Below are 16889 nucleotides of genomic sequence, written 5' to 3'. Positions count from 1 at the left end.
TTCCAGTATTCCAGAGCAAGCTTGAGCTACACAGTAAGATTGTCTCAAAAGCTGGGCGGTGGTGGCACACGCTTTTAATCCCAGCACTCGGGAGGCAGAGGCAGGTGGATCTCTGTGAGTTCGAGGCCAGCCTGGTCTACAAGAGCTAGCTCCAGGACAGGCTCCAAAGCTATAGAGAAACCCTGTCTCGAAAAAACAAAAAAACAAACAAAAAAAATGTATCACAAGCAAAACAAAACCCTAAAAATAAAGTGCCAACTTCAAATACTAACAACAAAAACCCTGCATCTATTAAGTATCCATATAAATGCTAAAGATGGAATAAAAATCCTATTCTGTATTTTGCCAGCAAAAAAAAAAATGGATTGCCTGAAACAAAATGAGAGAAAGACAAAAGTAGCTAATAAAATAATGATGGAAGGGAAAAAAATGAGGCACTGGGAAGCCAGTAAACCCAGAGAGGTAATAGACACTAAAGGGGCACATGCAAACTGGGGGACACTCCATTTTCTCCCTAAGCAGAATAATGCACTTCTAAGGACTAACATTATGACATTATGCTCACATATTCATAGTCTATCTTGGGACTCTCTTATTGTTTTTTTTCTTTCTGTTTTGCTTTGAGAGTCTCCTGTATCCTGACTGGCCATGAATGCTCTATGGAACAGGGATAACCTTGAATTTCTGATTCTCCTGTGTCTCCCAAGTGCTGGGATAACTGGCTTGAGTTACCAACCACATCTTTTACTCCTTTTAAAGTGTAAACTGCCAAAACCTGGTTTATCAAACGTAAGATAGAACCAGTTCCTGCATGTGTACTTGAGGGACTGGCCTGAGAAGTAATCTCGATAGCATCCAGCATATTTGTTTAATAGCAAAGGATTAGGAAGACATGGGAAGCAGCAAAGACTAAAGGCATGGGATTCAGTGGCTGAGAACAGAAAATAACCACTGTGAATCACTTGGCAGCTCCCACAACAACATATCCAAGGATTGCTATGCTGCTTTGATTTTCCTGTGGCATTTTTTTTTCAAATTGGTTGAATATTAAAGAAAACTGCCAGGCCTGGAGTGATGGCTCAGTCGTTAAAGGCTAGGCTCAAAACCAAAAATATAAGAAAACTGCCAAATGTCAATCATTTTAAAAACTGTTTATTTACATTCGCCTTTCCTAAGGGAAGTAGAATGTGCTTAAAAAGACAAAGGTGCTTTAGGCCAACCACAAGAAACAGTAAGGGACTAGAGTGAAGCTCAGTGGTAGAGCACTTGCCTATGGGACATGAGGCTCACGGTTCAGTGCTCAACACTGGAAAAAGGAAGAAGGGGAATGAGGCTTGTAAATGTGAACTTACATTTACAGATTTCGGGAATTCAAGGGACCTCAGTGTAAGCAGTATTGCCTCAAAAGCCAAATGTTCTAACTTTATACTCAGAGACCAGTTCAATTGTAAATGCAAACTCAAGACCATCCAAAAGTGTGTTAGTCCATATAATGCAAAATATGCTATGTTGGTATTTTATATATTCATCTTACTATCTTTCTATATTATCTTTTTAAAACATAAATTCTAAAGGTGCCTTAGAAATACAAGACCATCAGCTGGGCGATGGTGGCACATGCCTTTAATCCCAGCACTTGGGAGGCAGAGGCAGGCGGATCTCTGTGAGTTCAAGGCTAGCCTGGTCTACAAGAGCTAGTTCCAGGACAGGCTCCAAAGCCACAGAGAAACCCTATCTCAAAAAACAAAAACAAACAAACAAACAAAAAAAAACAAAAAAAAGGAAGAAAGAAAAAAAATACAAGACCGTCAAAAGCAATGGACTACAGACTGAGAAAACAACCTGAACAGGAAAGATGTTAAAGGAATTCAGAGAAACTGAAAGGGGGCAAGCAGGTCTTCAAAGCCTCTTGTCCTTTAGGCTTTTCTTGGGGCTCCTCACTCTGATTTTTGACCCTTTTGTGTAACATTACCCGTGAGGTTGTTACTATGGAAACCTAGCAGCATTGTTTCCAGGACTGGGACTATACACCCAGCTGATGGTCTTGTATAGTTGATGACTATACATGCAAAGCACATGATCTGTCACCGATCCTGTTAAAACACGAACAGTTAAATCAAAAAACGCCTGCTTCTCAAAAGAATAGCAGTTTTGATAGTGTGTTCCTTCCTGGAGTGAATAAAAGTGAAAGATGGATCCAGGGAGGAATACCTCTCAGTGACAAGATTGATGTGGGAGTGTCATATATCAATCTGTTGATTTCATTGGTTAAGTAATAAAGAAACTGCTTGGCTGGCCTTCATAGGTTAAAACATAGGTGGGAGGAATAAACAGAATAGACTGCTGGGAGGAAGAGGAAGTGAGCTCAGAGACGCCATGCTCCCCTCTCCTGGGAAGACTGCATAGCTCTGCTCTCAGAGGCACACATGATGAAGCTCCGACCCAGGATGGAAGTAGGCTAGAATCTTCCCGGTAAGCGCACCTAGCTGTGCTACATAGAATATTAGAAATGGGTTAGTCCAGGTGCGAGAGTTAGCCTAGAAGAGGCTAGATAGAAATGGGCCAAGCAGTGATTAAAAGAATACAGTGTCCGTGTAATTATTTCGGGGCATAAGCTAGCCGAGCAGGCGGCTGGGGTGTTGGGGACGCAGCCCCGCCACTCCTATTACTACAAATGGCGCCCGACGTGATGGACTAAATCCACTTAAAAAACCTGAGAAGGCTTAAAAATAAGGGAGAGAGAGTTTAACACAGATTTTTGCTGTTTGTTGGTGGCGTGCTGTAGAGAGATTTCCTGATTCGGCAACAGCAGCAGAAAAAACGCTGTGTCATTTTAAAGTGCAGTTTCTTGGGGCTTGCTGCCAGCGTGAACTCTGGCTTTAAAGCATTTGTGGCACTCTGCTTGCTAGAGGCAAGCAAGCGCTCTCATCTAAGAGAAGCTTCCTGACTCAGCTTTAGCTGCAAAACCCTGCAGCTCATTAAGAGGTCCTGCTACGAAACACTTAAATGGTGTTGACGAAAAGCTGAACGCATGCTTTTCGGTTTTCAGCCGTAGCAGGAAAAAAGCTGCGCCGTTTAAAAATGCCAGCTTTCTGGGCTGTCCTGCCAGGGCAAACTCTGACTCTTTTACGCAGGTGGTTCGTGCGGTTTGCAAGCACAGGCTGCTGAAGCTCGCTTGCTGGCAGGGACCTTGAAATGCCATAGAGTTGTGGCAGTAAACATGGCTACAGCCAGTACCTCAGCCATGAGGCTGGAAAGCTAAGGAATGGGCTGGATTCAGCTGTCAAAGCCACGGCTTTAGTCCTACTGAGATTGCTTGGTAAATTAAAGACTCATGTGGTCAGAAAAGCAGAGAGAGATACAGTAAAGAGAGATTCAAAGACAAAGAAAATTTTTAAATGATTTACAGCATGTTAAAAATATATGCAGACTAAAAGTTAAAATTTTTAAAGTAAAAAACAAAAAAAAAAGGAAGAGAGTTGTTGTGTGTGGTAGTACACACCTTTAATACCAACACTTGGGAGGCAGAGGGAGATTGACCTCTGTGACTTCAAGTTGTGGTAGCACACGCCTTTAATCCCAGTGCCTAGAAGGCAGAGACAAACAGATCTCTGTGAGTTCAAGGTGTAGTAGCGTACATCTTTAATCCCAAGGCCTGGGAGGCAGAGACAGGCGGATATATGAAAGTTCAAGGACAGCCTGATCTACAGAGTTATTCCAGGTCAAAGATACAAAGAACCTGTCTCAAAAAGCAAAAAGTTAAAAGTAAAAATAAATGAAATAGAGGTTAAAACAAAGCTGTACAAAGATGGAAAATAAACAGAGAATTTTGATACTGTATGCTATTATGCTCTCTTTAAATTATTTGAATGCTGAGGAAAGAGCAACAGCTGCTAAAAGATATTTGTTTATAAATGCTGCTGAACTAATCCAACATAGATATTTTGAAAATGCCTTGACTTTGAAATTTGGATCTAAGGACATGATGCTTTGGAAAGGAGTTTCTTATTTTGTTTTCACAGAGGATGAGACCCTGTTCATTTCTTCTATTCCGATATGGTATGATGGACCACGCCCTCCTGAAAGGTTGCTGTGAACGCCTTCAAAAAATTACTTCACTCAACTGCTGACTGAGATGAAACTAGCACACAGGTTATACCATGAAAGACCTAATTAACGACACCCCCATTCAGCAGGAAGCAGTTTGGAGAGAAAAAACTGTGCCCATGTTCCCAAATATGGTTTCTAAACGTTCTTTAACATTTAACGGGGGATATGATATAGGTATGAATATTTTGCATTAGTATATATTTTGCTTTATTGATAGATATTTAAGGTCAATTTTGTTATATGTATATGTATTTCTAATTTTGATTAAGGTATTGTGATTGTGTAGTTCATTTAAAAATGTACTGTATAATTAAGAAATATAGGTTGTTAATGGATAATCATCGATAACAGTAAAGCTTGATGTGGGAGTGCCATATATCAATCTGTTGATTTCATTGGTTAAGTAATAAAGAAACTGCTTGGCTGGCCCTCATAGGTTAAAACATAGGTGGGAGGAGTAAACAGAATAGACTGCTGGGAGGAAGAGGAAGTGAGCTCAGAGACGCCATGCTCCCCTCTCCTGGGAAGACTGCATAGCTCTGCTCTCAGAGGCACACATGATGAAGCTCCGACCCAGGATGGACGTAGGCTAGAATCTTCCTGGTAAGTGCACCTTGGGGTGCTACACACAGATGATTAGAAATGGGCTAAATTAATATGTGAGAATTAGCCTAGAAGAGGCTAGATAGAAATGGGCCAAGCAGTGTTTAAATGAATACAGTTTGTGTGTTGTTATTTCGGGCATAAGCTAGCAGGCGGCTGGGGTGCTGGGGACGCAGCCCCGCCACTCCTAATACAACAGAACGGCACCCAATGCTCTTATTACAACACAAGATGTCGGTTCAGTGCAAAGCCTTGGCAAACAGCACTGGGCATGGTGGTGAAGGCCCATCCTCCCAGCACTAGGAAGGTAGAAACAGGATGAGCAGTTAAGGTCCTCCTCCACTGCCTATAACAAGTCTAGTCTGAAATACATGCCTTCCTATCTCAGAAAAGGATTTAGGCCTGCGGGGAGCAGTTGGTAAAATGCTAGACCCTAAGTACAGATACGCAGAATCTATATAGATAAAGACCAAACGCAGTGGTGGGGCTGTCTAATTCCAGCCATTGTGCAATGGGAGGGAGAGAGGGATCCCTGGAGGCTTGCTGACTGGCTGGCCTCGCCTACTTGGTGTCTGAGGGCTGACACCTGAGGTTATGCCTGACCTCTATGTGCATAAACACACACACACACACACACACACACAGAGAGAGACAGACAGACAGAGAGACAGAGAGAGACTGAAAGCCAGAGACCAGAGACAGATTTAGAGCTAAGAAGGAATGGAAAATGTTGAAGTCACTAGAAGAGTAAGGGAAAAGTCTTTGTCTGGAGCTCTAGGCTAGCTTCCCCTTTGTTCTCTCTCTCTCTCTCTCTCTCTCTCTCTCTCTATATATATATATATATATATATATATATATATATATATTTCACTTTTTTGTTTTATATTGGTTTGGTTTTGAGAGGGTTTTTCTGGAACTCTCCTGGAACTCCCTCTGTAGACTACGCTGGCCTCGAACTCATAGAAAGTGCCACACCACCACCCGGCATATGTTTGTATTGTGTGTGTGTGTGTGTGTGTGTGTGTGTGTGTGTGTGTGTGTGTGTATTTTCAAAGTTCTGTGTATCATGGTGTTTCAGCTACTTCAAAGACTTTCTGTTGAAACAGACAGCCCCACCCGGAACTAGCCAGTCATTAGAGATAGCGAAGGGTTCAGCCAAGAGCATGCCCTTAATATACGAACTGGCCAATCTGGAGCCGAACCTCCCCTATCAGTTCCTTACAGGATGGTAGGCGATATTCCTCATCCCAGGCACCAAGGGACCACCCTCAGAACCTAGAGCCCTTCCTACAAACTCTGCTGCCTTTTCTGTCTCTTGGAACCCCAACAAAGCTTTGGGTCTCTACTCTGTGTTGCTGCTGTTCTCCACCTGACCCAGATGGGAGTCTCCCCGCCACCTGAGACTGCCAGGCGAGCACGGCTCCTCTCCAGGACCTGTGAGAACAAAATGGTCTGGTGTTCTTTGTTGCTTGCAGGTCTCATCCAGTCCTTGCTGCAGCACTTACTACATGGCTTAGACTGCCCTTAAAACCCTGCTCCTTCTTCCTCTACCTCCTGAGTGCTGGGGTTACAGATGTGCACTGAAACTTTTAGTATAGACTTTGTTTTCTTAGGCCTCATCTTGGTCTCCTCTTATGGCTGTTCCTGGCTACAAACCTAAAACCACAGAACGAATACCCCAAAGTGAAACTATTTGTTTTGGGTTTTGTTTGTTTGTTTTTGTGGAGTGGTTATTTATTTTTATTTATTTTTGAGGCAGGGTCTCTATGCAGCCCTGTCTAGCCTAGAACTCACTATATAGATCAGGCTAGCCTCAAATTCACAGTGTTACATCTGTCTCTATCTCCCAAGTGCTGGGGTTAAAAGTGTATGCCTGGCCTGTTTTGGTTTTTGAGACATAGTCTTGTCATATAACCATACTGACTTCAAACCTTCAATTCTCCTGCCTCAGCCTCACAAGTACACAAAACTCAACTTTCCAACATGAAACTTTTAAGCCAGAGAGACATTATATTAAAAACTATATTTTTATGCTTCTAGAAGGTGAGACATCCATCTTGTGGTTTGATTTTACTCAAGGGAATCACTAAGAAAATGGGTCCTCTATACATTTGTGTAGGAGATGTGTTTGTCCTAAAGAAAATACGAAATGATCACTTATCAAAATGCAATTTAATTGCTGGGACTTTTCTGTTTATTAGTAATATAAAAAGATGCCTATAGCAAGATTGTACCCTTGAAAGAAAAATAGATAATTTCCTCCCTCCCAATAAGAATAAACATGGAAGTATCTTGTGAAATCTTTATTTTTTCTTAGGTGATCTATCTGTGTTTGGTCCAAGGATTTGCTCACTGGAGATCACAAAACTGGGGCCACACTAAGAAGGCCTGAACCTCATCCTCACTCTTCATTCAGGGAGCCAGACAGGCCAGAACCACTGCTCTCTCACGGGCTGTTCCATTCAAAGGCAGAGCCTCCAAATTCTGGGTAGCAGTGGAGACTCCTGGCATTGCATTGAGGGTGGTGAGGGTTTCTCCCCCTCGAGGAAAAGTATGGCTCTTCTGAAGGCATCCGGAGTGGAAATGAGCAGACAACAGAAAGATCTTTCAGTACCCTCGTCTACCAGTGGCATTAGGACCCTAAGGTATGGCACAGCTTGGAGATTCCTGGAATCGGGGTGGGGTGAGCCTGTAATATCAGGAATCTGAGCAGCTGAGTCGTGTTAAACTGAAGAACCTGGACAAAGGTTGTAAACTTGAGAATAAAATAAGAAGGTGGGAACTCGGTGGTAGAGTGTGGGTGATTAACATGTGCAAAACCCGAATTCGATCTGTCATACTTCACCCACGAAAGAAAGAGATTTGTGTCCGTTGGGATGAGGCATGTGAAGAACTTGGAAAAAGGGATGTTAAGGCCAGGACATCAGTGGTCTAGAGCAAGAACAGATGCCAAAATGAGAGTAACAGGGCGGCGGGGGGGGGGGGGGCACAGTTAACTACTCTTTAGGAGAATCCATGAAAACCCCTGAATAAGAGCACTTCTTGACCTGCTCACTACTGAGACTGGAGAACCCTTTTATTAAGTCTGATGGACTAACCAGCCCAACAGGACCAGGTCTGCAGTGTGTTTCTTAGAAAAGCCTTGTTGCTCTTTGTGGTTATCACTAGGGCAAAACATCTTAAAATTGAGGCTCATGGTCAAATAACACATGACCTCACAAACCAATAGCAAGGCCCTACATTTGACACGTGTATTTAACTTAATGTATTATTATTAGTGGGGGGGGGCTGGGGGACACTTTCAGGAGTTTGTTCTTTCTGCCACCTTGTGGAGGCGATCCTGCAGTCTCCACTTGTCATTTCATCATAGGAGTGCGGGGGCTGTACCTGGCTTCTGGGAATGAATTCAGGCCCTCCACTCGGCTACAAGTGCTTTCCTCTACTGCGCCATCGTGCCAGCTCTGGCTCTATATTCCAGGAGGAAGTAAGAACAGCAGTAGCAGAAACGCTGTCAGCTGGAATCCCGTGCCATCTGCCAAGATGATTTTCTCACTCCTGCTGTGGATGCCCGTCTCCTGGCTGGCTTGCCACTGCTGGATCTTTAAACTTAACTGGATCATATTTTTATTTTAATTTTTTAATATTTATTTATTATGTATACAATATTCTGTCTGCGTGTATTCCTGCAGGCCAGAAGAGGGCACCAGACCTAATTACAGATGGTTGTGAGCCACCATGTGGTTGTCGGGAATTGAACTCAGGACCTTTGGAAAAGCAGGCGATGCTCTTAACCACTGAGCCATCTCTCCAACCCTGGATCATATTTTTAATTACTATAGTTTTATTTGTTTGTTTTGAGGCATAGTCTTGCAATGTAGCCCATGCTGGTTCTCAACCCATGATCCTCCTGCCTAAGCTTCCCAATTGCTAGAACTATAGGTGCGTATCAGCAGACTGTATCATATTTTAAAAGTCATTTGATCTAATGTGCAATTGGACTTTTAGATAATCCAAACTGTGCCACGTGGTGGTGGCACATGCCTTTAATCCCTGCACTCAGGAGGCAGAGATAGCTGGATCTCTGTGAGTTTGAGGCCAACCTGGTCTACATACCATAACAGGCTCCAAAGCTACAGAGAAACCCTGTTGCGAAAAGAAAAGAAAAGAAAATCCAAACTGAGAATTTCTTTCTTTTACTCAGCGAGATTGGTGTTTTAATGTTCAGGTTGATTATTGGCGTGTTCAAATCCATTCATGCCATCTTTTTTTGGTGTTTTTTTTTCTCTTTTTCTTTCTTTCTTTCTTTTATATTTTCTCTTGTGGTGGCTGTGGAGTAATAGGAGCGGCGGGGCTGCGTCCCCAACACCCCAGCCGCCTGCTCGGCTAGCTTATGCCCGAAATAACAACACACAAACTGTATTCATTTAAACACTGCTTGGCCCTTTAGCTCTAGCCCTTACTGGCTAATTCTGATATCCTGATCAACCCATCTCTAACAAACTGTGAGCACCGGTCTTACCGGGAAAGATTCAGCATGTCTGACCTGGCGGCTTGCTTCATCGCGTGCATCTTCCTGGGAGCTGGGAGCATGGCGTCTCTCTGAGGCGTCTGCTCCCGAGAGGAGAGCTGTGGAGTCTGAGCTCACTTCCTCTTCCTCCCAGCATTCTGTTCTGTTTACTCCTCCCACCTATCTTCTAACCAATGAGGACCAAGCAGTTTCTTTTTATTTAACCAATGACCTTCCTCCATCATGGCTGGAGAGATATAGCTGTGGATTCTGGGAACTAAACTCTTATATTTTTGGTTGTGAGCCTAGCCTTTAATGGCTGAGCCATCTCTCCAGCCTCCAGCCTGTGTTTTTGTTTTTATTTATTTATTTATTTATTTTATTTGTTTGTTTTTTTTTCAAGACAGGGTTTCTCTGTAGCTTTGAAGCCTGTCCTGGAGCTAGCTCTTGTAGACCAGGCTGGCCTCGAACTCACAAAGATCCACCTGCCTCTGCCTTCTGAATGCTGGGATTAAAGGAGTGCGCCACCATTGCCCGACTCTCCTTACAGTTTCTTTCTTTTTTAAAAAAAGATTTACTTATTATGTATTCAATGTTCTGCCTGCATGTGTCCCTGAAGGCCAGAAGAGGGCACCAAATCTCATTACAAATGGTTGTGAGCCACCATGTGGTTGCTGGAAATTGAACTCAGGACCTTTAGGAAGAGCAGGTAAAGCTCTTCACCACTGAGCCATCTCTCCAGCCCAACTCCTTACAGTTTCTTACTTTGCTTTTCCTCCCTTCTCATTTCTTGCCTTCTGTTGGATTAGACTGATAATCTTTTCTAAATCCATTTGTTTTCCTTTGTCAGTTGAAGCGTTGTGTTTTTGTATGGTAGTCATTGTCCTTGATGTCTTAACATTTTTTTATGATTTATTTATCCTTATTTTATGTGCATTGGTGTGAAGGTGTCAGATTTCCTGGAATTGGATTTTCAGACAGTTGTGAGCTGCTATGTGGGTGCTGGGAATTGAACCCGGATCCTCTGGAAGAGCAGTCAGTGCTCTTAACCGCTGAGCCATTTCTCCAGCACCCGATGTTTTAACATTTAAACTTATTTTTTGTTTTATTTTATTTTTCAAGACAGAGTTTCTCTGTGTAACAATCCTAGCTGTCCTGGAACTAACTCTTGTAGACCAGGCTGGCCTTGAACTCATGGGGATTCACCTGCTTCTGTCTCCCAAGTGCTGGGATTAAACGCATGCGCCACACTACCCGGTCCAACATTTAAACTTATTATAAAGTCTAAAAATGGGCATAGTAACTCATACCTATAATCCCAGCACTAGGGGGAGTCTGAGGCAGGAGGATCATCGTGAGTTTGAGGCCAGCCTGGGCCAAAAAGTGAATTATAGACCATCATGACGTATAGAGTGAGAATCTTTCTCCAAACACACAAGCACAGAGGGCAGGGGATTGGTAGAGTGTTTGCCCAACGTGCTCAAAGCCCTGGGTTTAATCATTAACACCACACAGTGGTTGGCAAATGCTTGTGATCCTACCACTCTGGAGGTGGAAGCCAGAGGACTAGAAATTCAAGGGCATCCTTTGATGGAGGAAGGTCATTGGTTAATTATAATAAAGAAACTGCTTGGCTGGCCCTCATAGGTTAAAACATAGGTGGGAGGAGTAAACAGAACAGAATGCTGGGAGTAAGAGGAAGTGAGCTCAGACGGACAGCTCTGCTCTCTGGAACAGAGACGCCATGCCCCGCTCCCGGGCAGACACATGCGATGAAGCTCCAACCCAGGATGGACGTAGGCTAGAATCTTCCCGGTAAGACCGGTGCTCACAGATTATTAGAGATGGGTTGATCAGGATATCAGAATTAGCCAGTAAGGGCTAGAGCTAACGGGCCAAGCAGTGTTTAAATGAATACAGTTTGTGTGTTGTTATTTTGGGCATAAGCTAGCCGGTGGCGGGAGCTGGGTGGCAGAATGCAGCCCCCAGGTCCCACTACAATCCTTAGCCACATGGGATACATGAGCCTCAAAACCAGAAAGGGGTCTGGGGAGATGGTTCTGTGAGAAGGACTTGAGTTCAGATTCCCAGAATCCACCTAAAAAGCCATGTGAGGTCATATGGACCTGTAACCCCAGCACCAGGGTGGGGTCAGATACAGGAAGATCATTAGGGCTTGCTGGCTGCTAGCCTCACCAACAAATAGTGAGCTCCAGGTTCAGTGGGAGACCCTGTCTCTGAGGGATAAGGCAGGGGGCAGTAGAGGAGGACACCTGACATCTTCCTTGGCTTCTGTAAAGGTGCACATGGATATGTGCACACACACACACATACACACACACACACCAAATAATAAAATATAGGGTTATTTAGCATTTCTATCCTCAGGTTTTTTTTTTTTTTTTTTGGTTTTTCGAAATAGGGTTTTCCTGTGTATCCCTGTCTGTCCTGGAACTCACTCTGTAGACCAGGCTGACCTTGAGCTCTGAGATCCTCCTGCCTCTGCCTCCAGAGTGCTGGGATTAAAGGTGTATGCCACCACTTTCTGGCTCTCTATCCTCATTTTTAAAAAGATACAAACAAGTTTTAACTACCTAGTAAACACTTCCAATTTTGTTACAATTATCTACAGTTACCATTTCAACTTATTCTTTAAATTTTTTAAATTACATTTATTGTGTGTGTGTGTGTGTGTGTGTGTGCATCACACCACAGTGTGGAAGTCAACGTAAGGGAGTCAGTTCCTTCCTGTTACTAAGCACCTGGGTCCTGATGAAACTCAGGTCATTAGGCTTGATGACAAATGCCTTAACCAGCTGACCCATCCTGCAGGCTCCTCAACTTACTCTTTTTTTTAATTACTGTGGTAAAGTCACACAGCATAATGTTGCCATCTTAGTCATTTTGAGCACACAGTTCAGAAACAAAAGGTACATCTCAAATTGTAATTCGGCCATCACTACCATCCATCTTAATGTATTCATCATCTGAAGCTAAATTCTCTATTCATAACTTTGTTTCTTCTACTTTCAAGACTACTACAACCATTGTGGTTTCTGTTATTTTTAATTCTCTTTTCTCTTTTTGTAGTGCTAGGGATTGAGCCCAGGGCATTGCCTCATGCATGCTAGGAAGTACTCTACCATTAAACTTTCGTCCAGTTCAGCTATACTTTCAGTCTCTGTGAATTTGACAACTCTGTGTTCTTCATGTAAGTGGAGTTATATAGAGCTTATCCTTCTGTGTCTACCTGATTTCACTTAGCATATGCCCCCAGGAGAATCTCATTCCTTTTTAAGGTTGAATAATATTCTTTTTATTTATTTATTTTTGGTTTTTTGAGCCAGGGTTTCTTTGTGTAACAGCTCTGGCTGATCTAGAACTTGCTCTGTGAACTAGGCTGGCCTCGAACTCACAGAGATCCTCCTGCCTCTGTCTCCTGAGTTCTGGGGCCTTTGTCCCACTAGGCTGAATAATACTCTAATGTGAGCTCTCTCTTTCTGTCTCTCTCTCTCTCTCTCATCATGTGTGCATACATCTAATTACACATATTTTGTTTATTTTTTTGTTTTGTTTTGAGAGGGAGTCTTGGGATTGGCCCAGTGTGGCCTTCAGTTCACTATGTAGCTGCTCACTTGTAATACTATTTCTGCTCAGTCTCCAAAGTGCTATAATTACAGGTATGGGGCTGGAGAGATGGCTCAGTGGTTAAGAGCATTGCCTGCTCTTCGAAAGGTCCTGAGTTCAGTTCCTGGCAACCACATGGTGGCTCACAGCCATCTGTAGTGAGGTCTGTGTGCAGGCATACACACAGACAGAATATTGTATACATAATAAATAAATAAATATTTTAAAAAATTACAGGTATGAACTATCATGCTTCGCTCTGTTTATTCATTGATACCACATTTTGTCTGTCTAACCATTTAAAAAGAATTTTACACACTTACTAGTGTGCATGTGTGTGTTTGCATGTGTATGGGTAGGCTTTATATGTAGATGTTCATGCATGTGTGTGTGTTTGCATGTGTATGGGTACACTTTATATGTAGATGTTCATGCATGTGTGTACATGTGAAGGCCAGAGGTTGATGTAGGGAGTCTTCCTCAATCACTCTCTGCCTTGTATTTTGAGGCAGGGTCTCTCACTTGGGCCTAGAGCTTAACCATTTGGCTAGTCTAGCTAGCCAGCTTGCTTTGGAAAGTCCCTGTCTCCACCTCCAGAGCTCTGGGATGACAGGTGGACCACTAACACCTGCCAGCCTTTCCGTAGTTTCTGGGGATCTGAACTGTGGTCCTCACACTTGTGTGCAAAAGCTTTACCCCTGAGCCATCTCCTTAGCTTTACCTCCTCATCCCCAGCAGTCATTTGGTGTATTTCTACTTTGGGCCACTGTGAATAGTACTTGTGGTGTTCCGTTTGAGTCCTTGCTTTCGAGTTGCTTGAGGTACACAGGAGAGTAGAAATGCCTAGATCATGTGTTAGTCCTATGTTTAATTTTTATAAGAACTTGCTTTCAAGCCAGGCATGGTGGCACACGCCTTTAATTCCAGCACTCAGGAGGCTGAGGCAGGTGGATCTCTATGAGTTGGAGGCCAGTCAGGGCTACATAATGAGACACTGTCTCAAAACAAAAAAGAACTTGTTTCTCCCGTGTTTATGAACTATATTTGCTAATGTATTTTCTCGGTCTCTAGAGTCATAATTTAAAAAAGAAAAGCCATTCTTTTTTCTTTAAGATGTAGTTATTTACTATGTATACAGTGTTCTACCTGCATGTATGCCTACATAGTCAGAAGAGGGCACCAGATCTTATTACTGATGACTATGAGCCATCATGTGGTTCTTGGGAATTGAACTCAGGACCTCTGGAAGGACAGCCAATTCTTTTAACCTCTGAGTCATCTCTCCAGCCCCCAAAGTCATTCTTTTTTAATAACAATTTTTATTATTTTAATTCTGGGTATGCATTGTGTCTGCGTGTGAGGTATATGTACAAGAGTACAGGCACCAAGGAAGCCAGAGGCATCAGATCCCTCTGGAGCTGAGTCCAGGTGGTTGTCAGCCATCTGAGGTAGGAGGAGCAGCAATATGCTCTCGACTACCAAGCTGCCTTGCTAGCACCACTCACGGCTGTTTTCAACTTTACACCTTTGTTCACACCTTCTAAGAGATTTCTTTTGTTACTGTGTGTGGTGGAACAAGTGGGTAATTTTGAGCCAGAGTCTACTGTGTTTCAAGCTAGCCTAGAATTTGCTGTGTGGCCAAGGATGAGTTTGAACTTCTAATCCTTCTGTTTCTGTTTCTCACATTCTGGGATTACCTGAGAGCACCCTCAAGCCTGGCTTATGTGCTGCTAGAGATTGAATCTAGGGCTTTGTGTATGCTGGGAAGGCACTCTGCTGAGTTACATCCCCAGCCCTAGGCACCTCTTAAAGATTCCTCCTAGTTCCATTTTTTTCATTACATTTTATGTGTTTCTTTTGTGTGCATGTGTGTGCCTACACATGTATTCACACATGTGCCGCATTCACATATGTGTGGAAATCAGAGGACAACTTGTAGACTCTGGTCTCTCTTTCTACCATTCGGGGTCTGGGGATTGAATTTAGGTCGTCGGGCTCGGTGGCAAGTGCCTTTACCCCACCGAACCATTTCTCTGGCCTGAAAAGGCACTTAATACACTTAATCTACCAAGCATCGCATCTTAGCAGTACAGTGTGTGGTGGGGTACCAGTTGTCTGTCCTGTGATTGCATGTCCCAGTAGGAGAGATGCTCACTAGTGGCACTCAGCATCCTGAGTATTGTGTAACTATCTCTTACCTGGGAAAAGATCACCATTCAAAACCTAATGTATGTCATAGTTGGAATATGAAGTCTTTCCCACAGGCTTATGTTTTACCACTTAATCTCCAGCTTTCCTGTGTGTATATGCGTGCATGAGTGTGTGTGTGTGTGTGTGTGTATGTGTGTGTGTGTTTATGTGTGTGTATGTATGTATGTAGGCTGGAGGTTAAGAACTGTCAGCTTTGTTTTTTTTTTTTTTGAGACAGGGTCTCTCACTGGGACTTAGGGCTTATTGATTATGTTAGTCTCTAGTCTCTATCTCCCCAGCACTGTGCCTTCACACTTGGCTTTACTCACTCATTCATTCCTTTTACATGGATTTTTTTTCTTTTAGAAATGGCTATTTGTTTATTGCCTATTGCTATGGTCTGAATGTTTGTGTTCCTCAAACATTATGTTGAAATCCTGAGATATATAGCTATACTTTTTTCTTTCTTGTTTTTTAAATATTTTTTTTAATTTATTATGTATTCAATATTTGTCTGTGTGTATGCCTGCTGGCCAGAAGAGGGCACCAGACCTCATTACAGATGGTTGTGAACCACCATGTGGTTGCTGGGAATTGAACTCAGGACCTTTGGAAGAGCGCACAATGCTCTTACCCACTAGGTGTAAGTCACAAACAATCCCACACCAGTTTGGAATTATGACCAATAGAGAAGCTATTTATTTAAAGGGGAAAAACTTACAGATCACCGTCCCAGATAACAGCCCTCTGCACAATCAGGAATGGAGCCTACTCGCCGGAAGCAGAACCAGAAGCCAGAGTGAGCGCAGAGGTAAGTGGCCACTGTTTTAAAGGGAGAGATACCATGCACCAGTGGGCTGGCATCTCAGTGGCTATTGGCTAAAGGAGCGGAAGGAGATCCTGCAACACCTCCCCCTTTTGTTTAAGTAAGAGAGTTCTAAACCTACTATGAAATTATATACAGTAAGTACAAATATCCTATTCTAACTAGCTTAAGTCTTGTATAATAAATAACTTGGCCAAGTCATCAACCCATCGAAGATCTGAGAAGGGAAATAATATTATGCAACAAATCACAGAGACAACTAGCTACCTGGGCAATCACCCAAAGTCACATTTGTAGCACTGAAGCAACCGACTTTGGCTATGGCCTAACATAACTGACATACCATTTTCAAAGGCAAGAAACTTTTCAAAACTATCTTACCCTGTCTTGGTAGGATATGACAGTCCTGTTTTATCCATGTACGGACACCCTGTATCTCTGTCAGTGGTTGAGGCATGGGCATTTCTTTGCCCAGAGGCCAGTTCTGCCAAAAAGAAAGGCTCCAGGTGGAGGGTCTTTGGTGCTCAACATTCTCTCGGGAATAGATCAGTGTTGTCAGGAGCAATTGTGTCTCACTACCACGAAACTCTGAGTTAGATTAAAGGCCATTTTCTGCAGCTTTTTGAATATAATCTATATGTATCTAAAGAACCTGATTAGGCTAATTATAAATGACAAACTTAGATGACTAGATCTATATAATTCTCAATACCTATCTAACTTAAAGACTAAGACAATGAACAACTGTGCAATAGATGAGGACAATATGACCTCCAAATATAAACACTGTACATAGATATATTTTAGATAGGCATTCTTCATATCTTTCGAAGACTACAGAATATGACATTTAATATTTTAATAACTTAGAACTTTTCATGACAATGAGACACTCTGCTTCTGGCAGCACCAATCTACTTCAAGAAGAAGATGGGCATCAAAGAGGCACCTTATGGAGTTTGATAGCCATTTGGGCAAGAAACTGCTCTTGCCTGGACTATTGCATAAACTGGACACAGAGAACCC

This window comes from Microtus oregoni, unplaced genomic scaffold (assembly GCF_018167655.1).
Source record: "Microtus oregoni isolate MIOR12 unplaced genomic scaffold, Mior012 000062F_ref0000492, whole genome shotgun sequence".
NCBI classification, from domain to species: Eukaryota; Metazoa; Chordata; class Mammalia; order Rodentia; family Cricetidae; genus Microtus; species Microtus oregoni.
Note: the sequence above shows the minus strand (reverse complement) of the source record.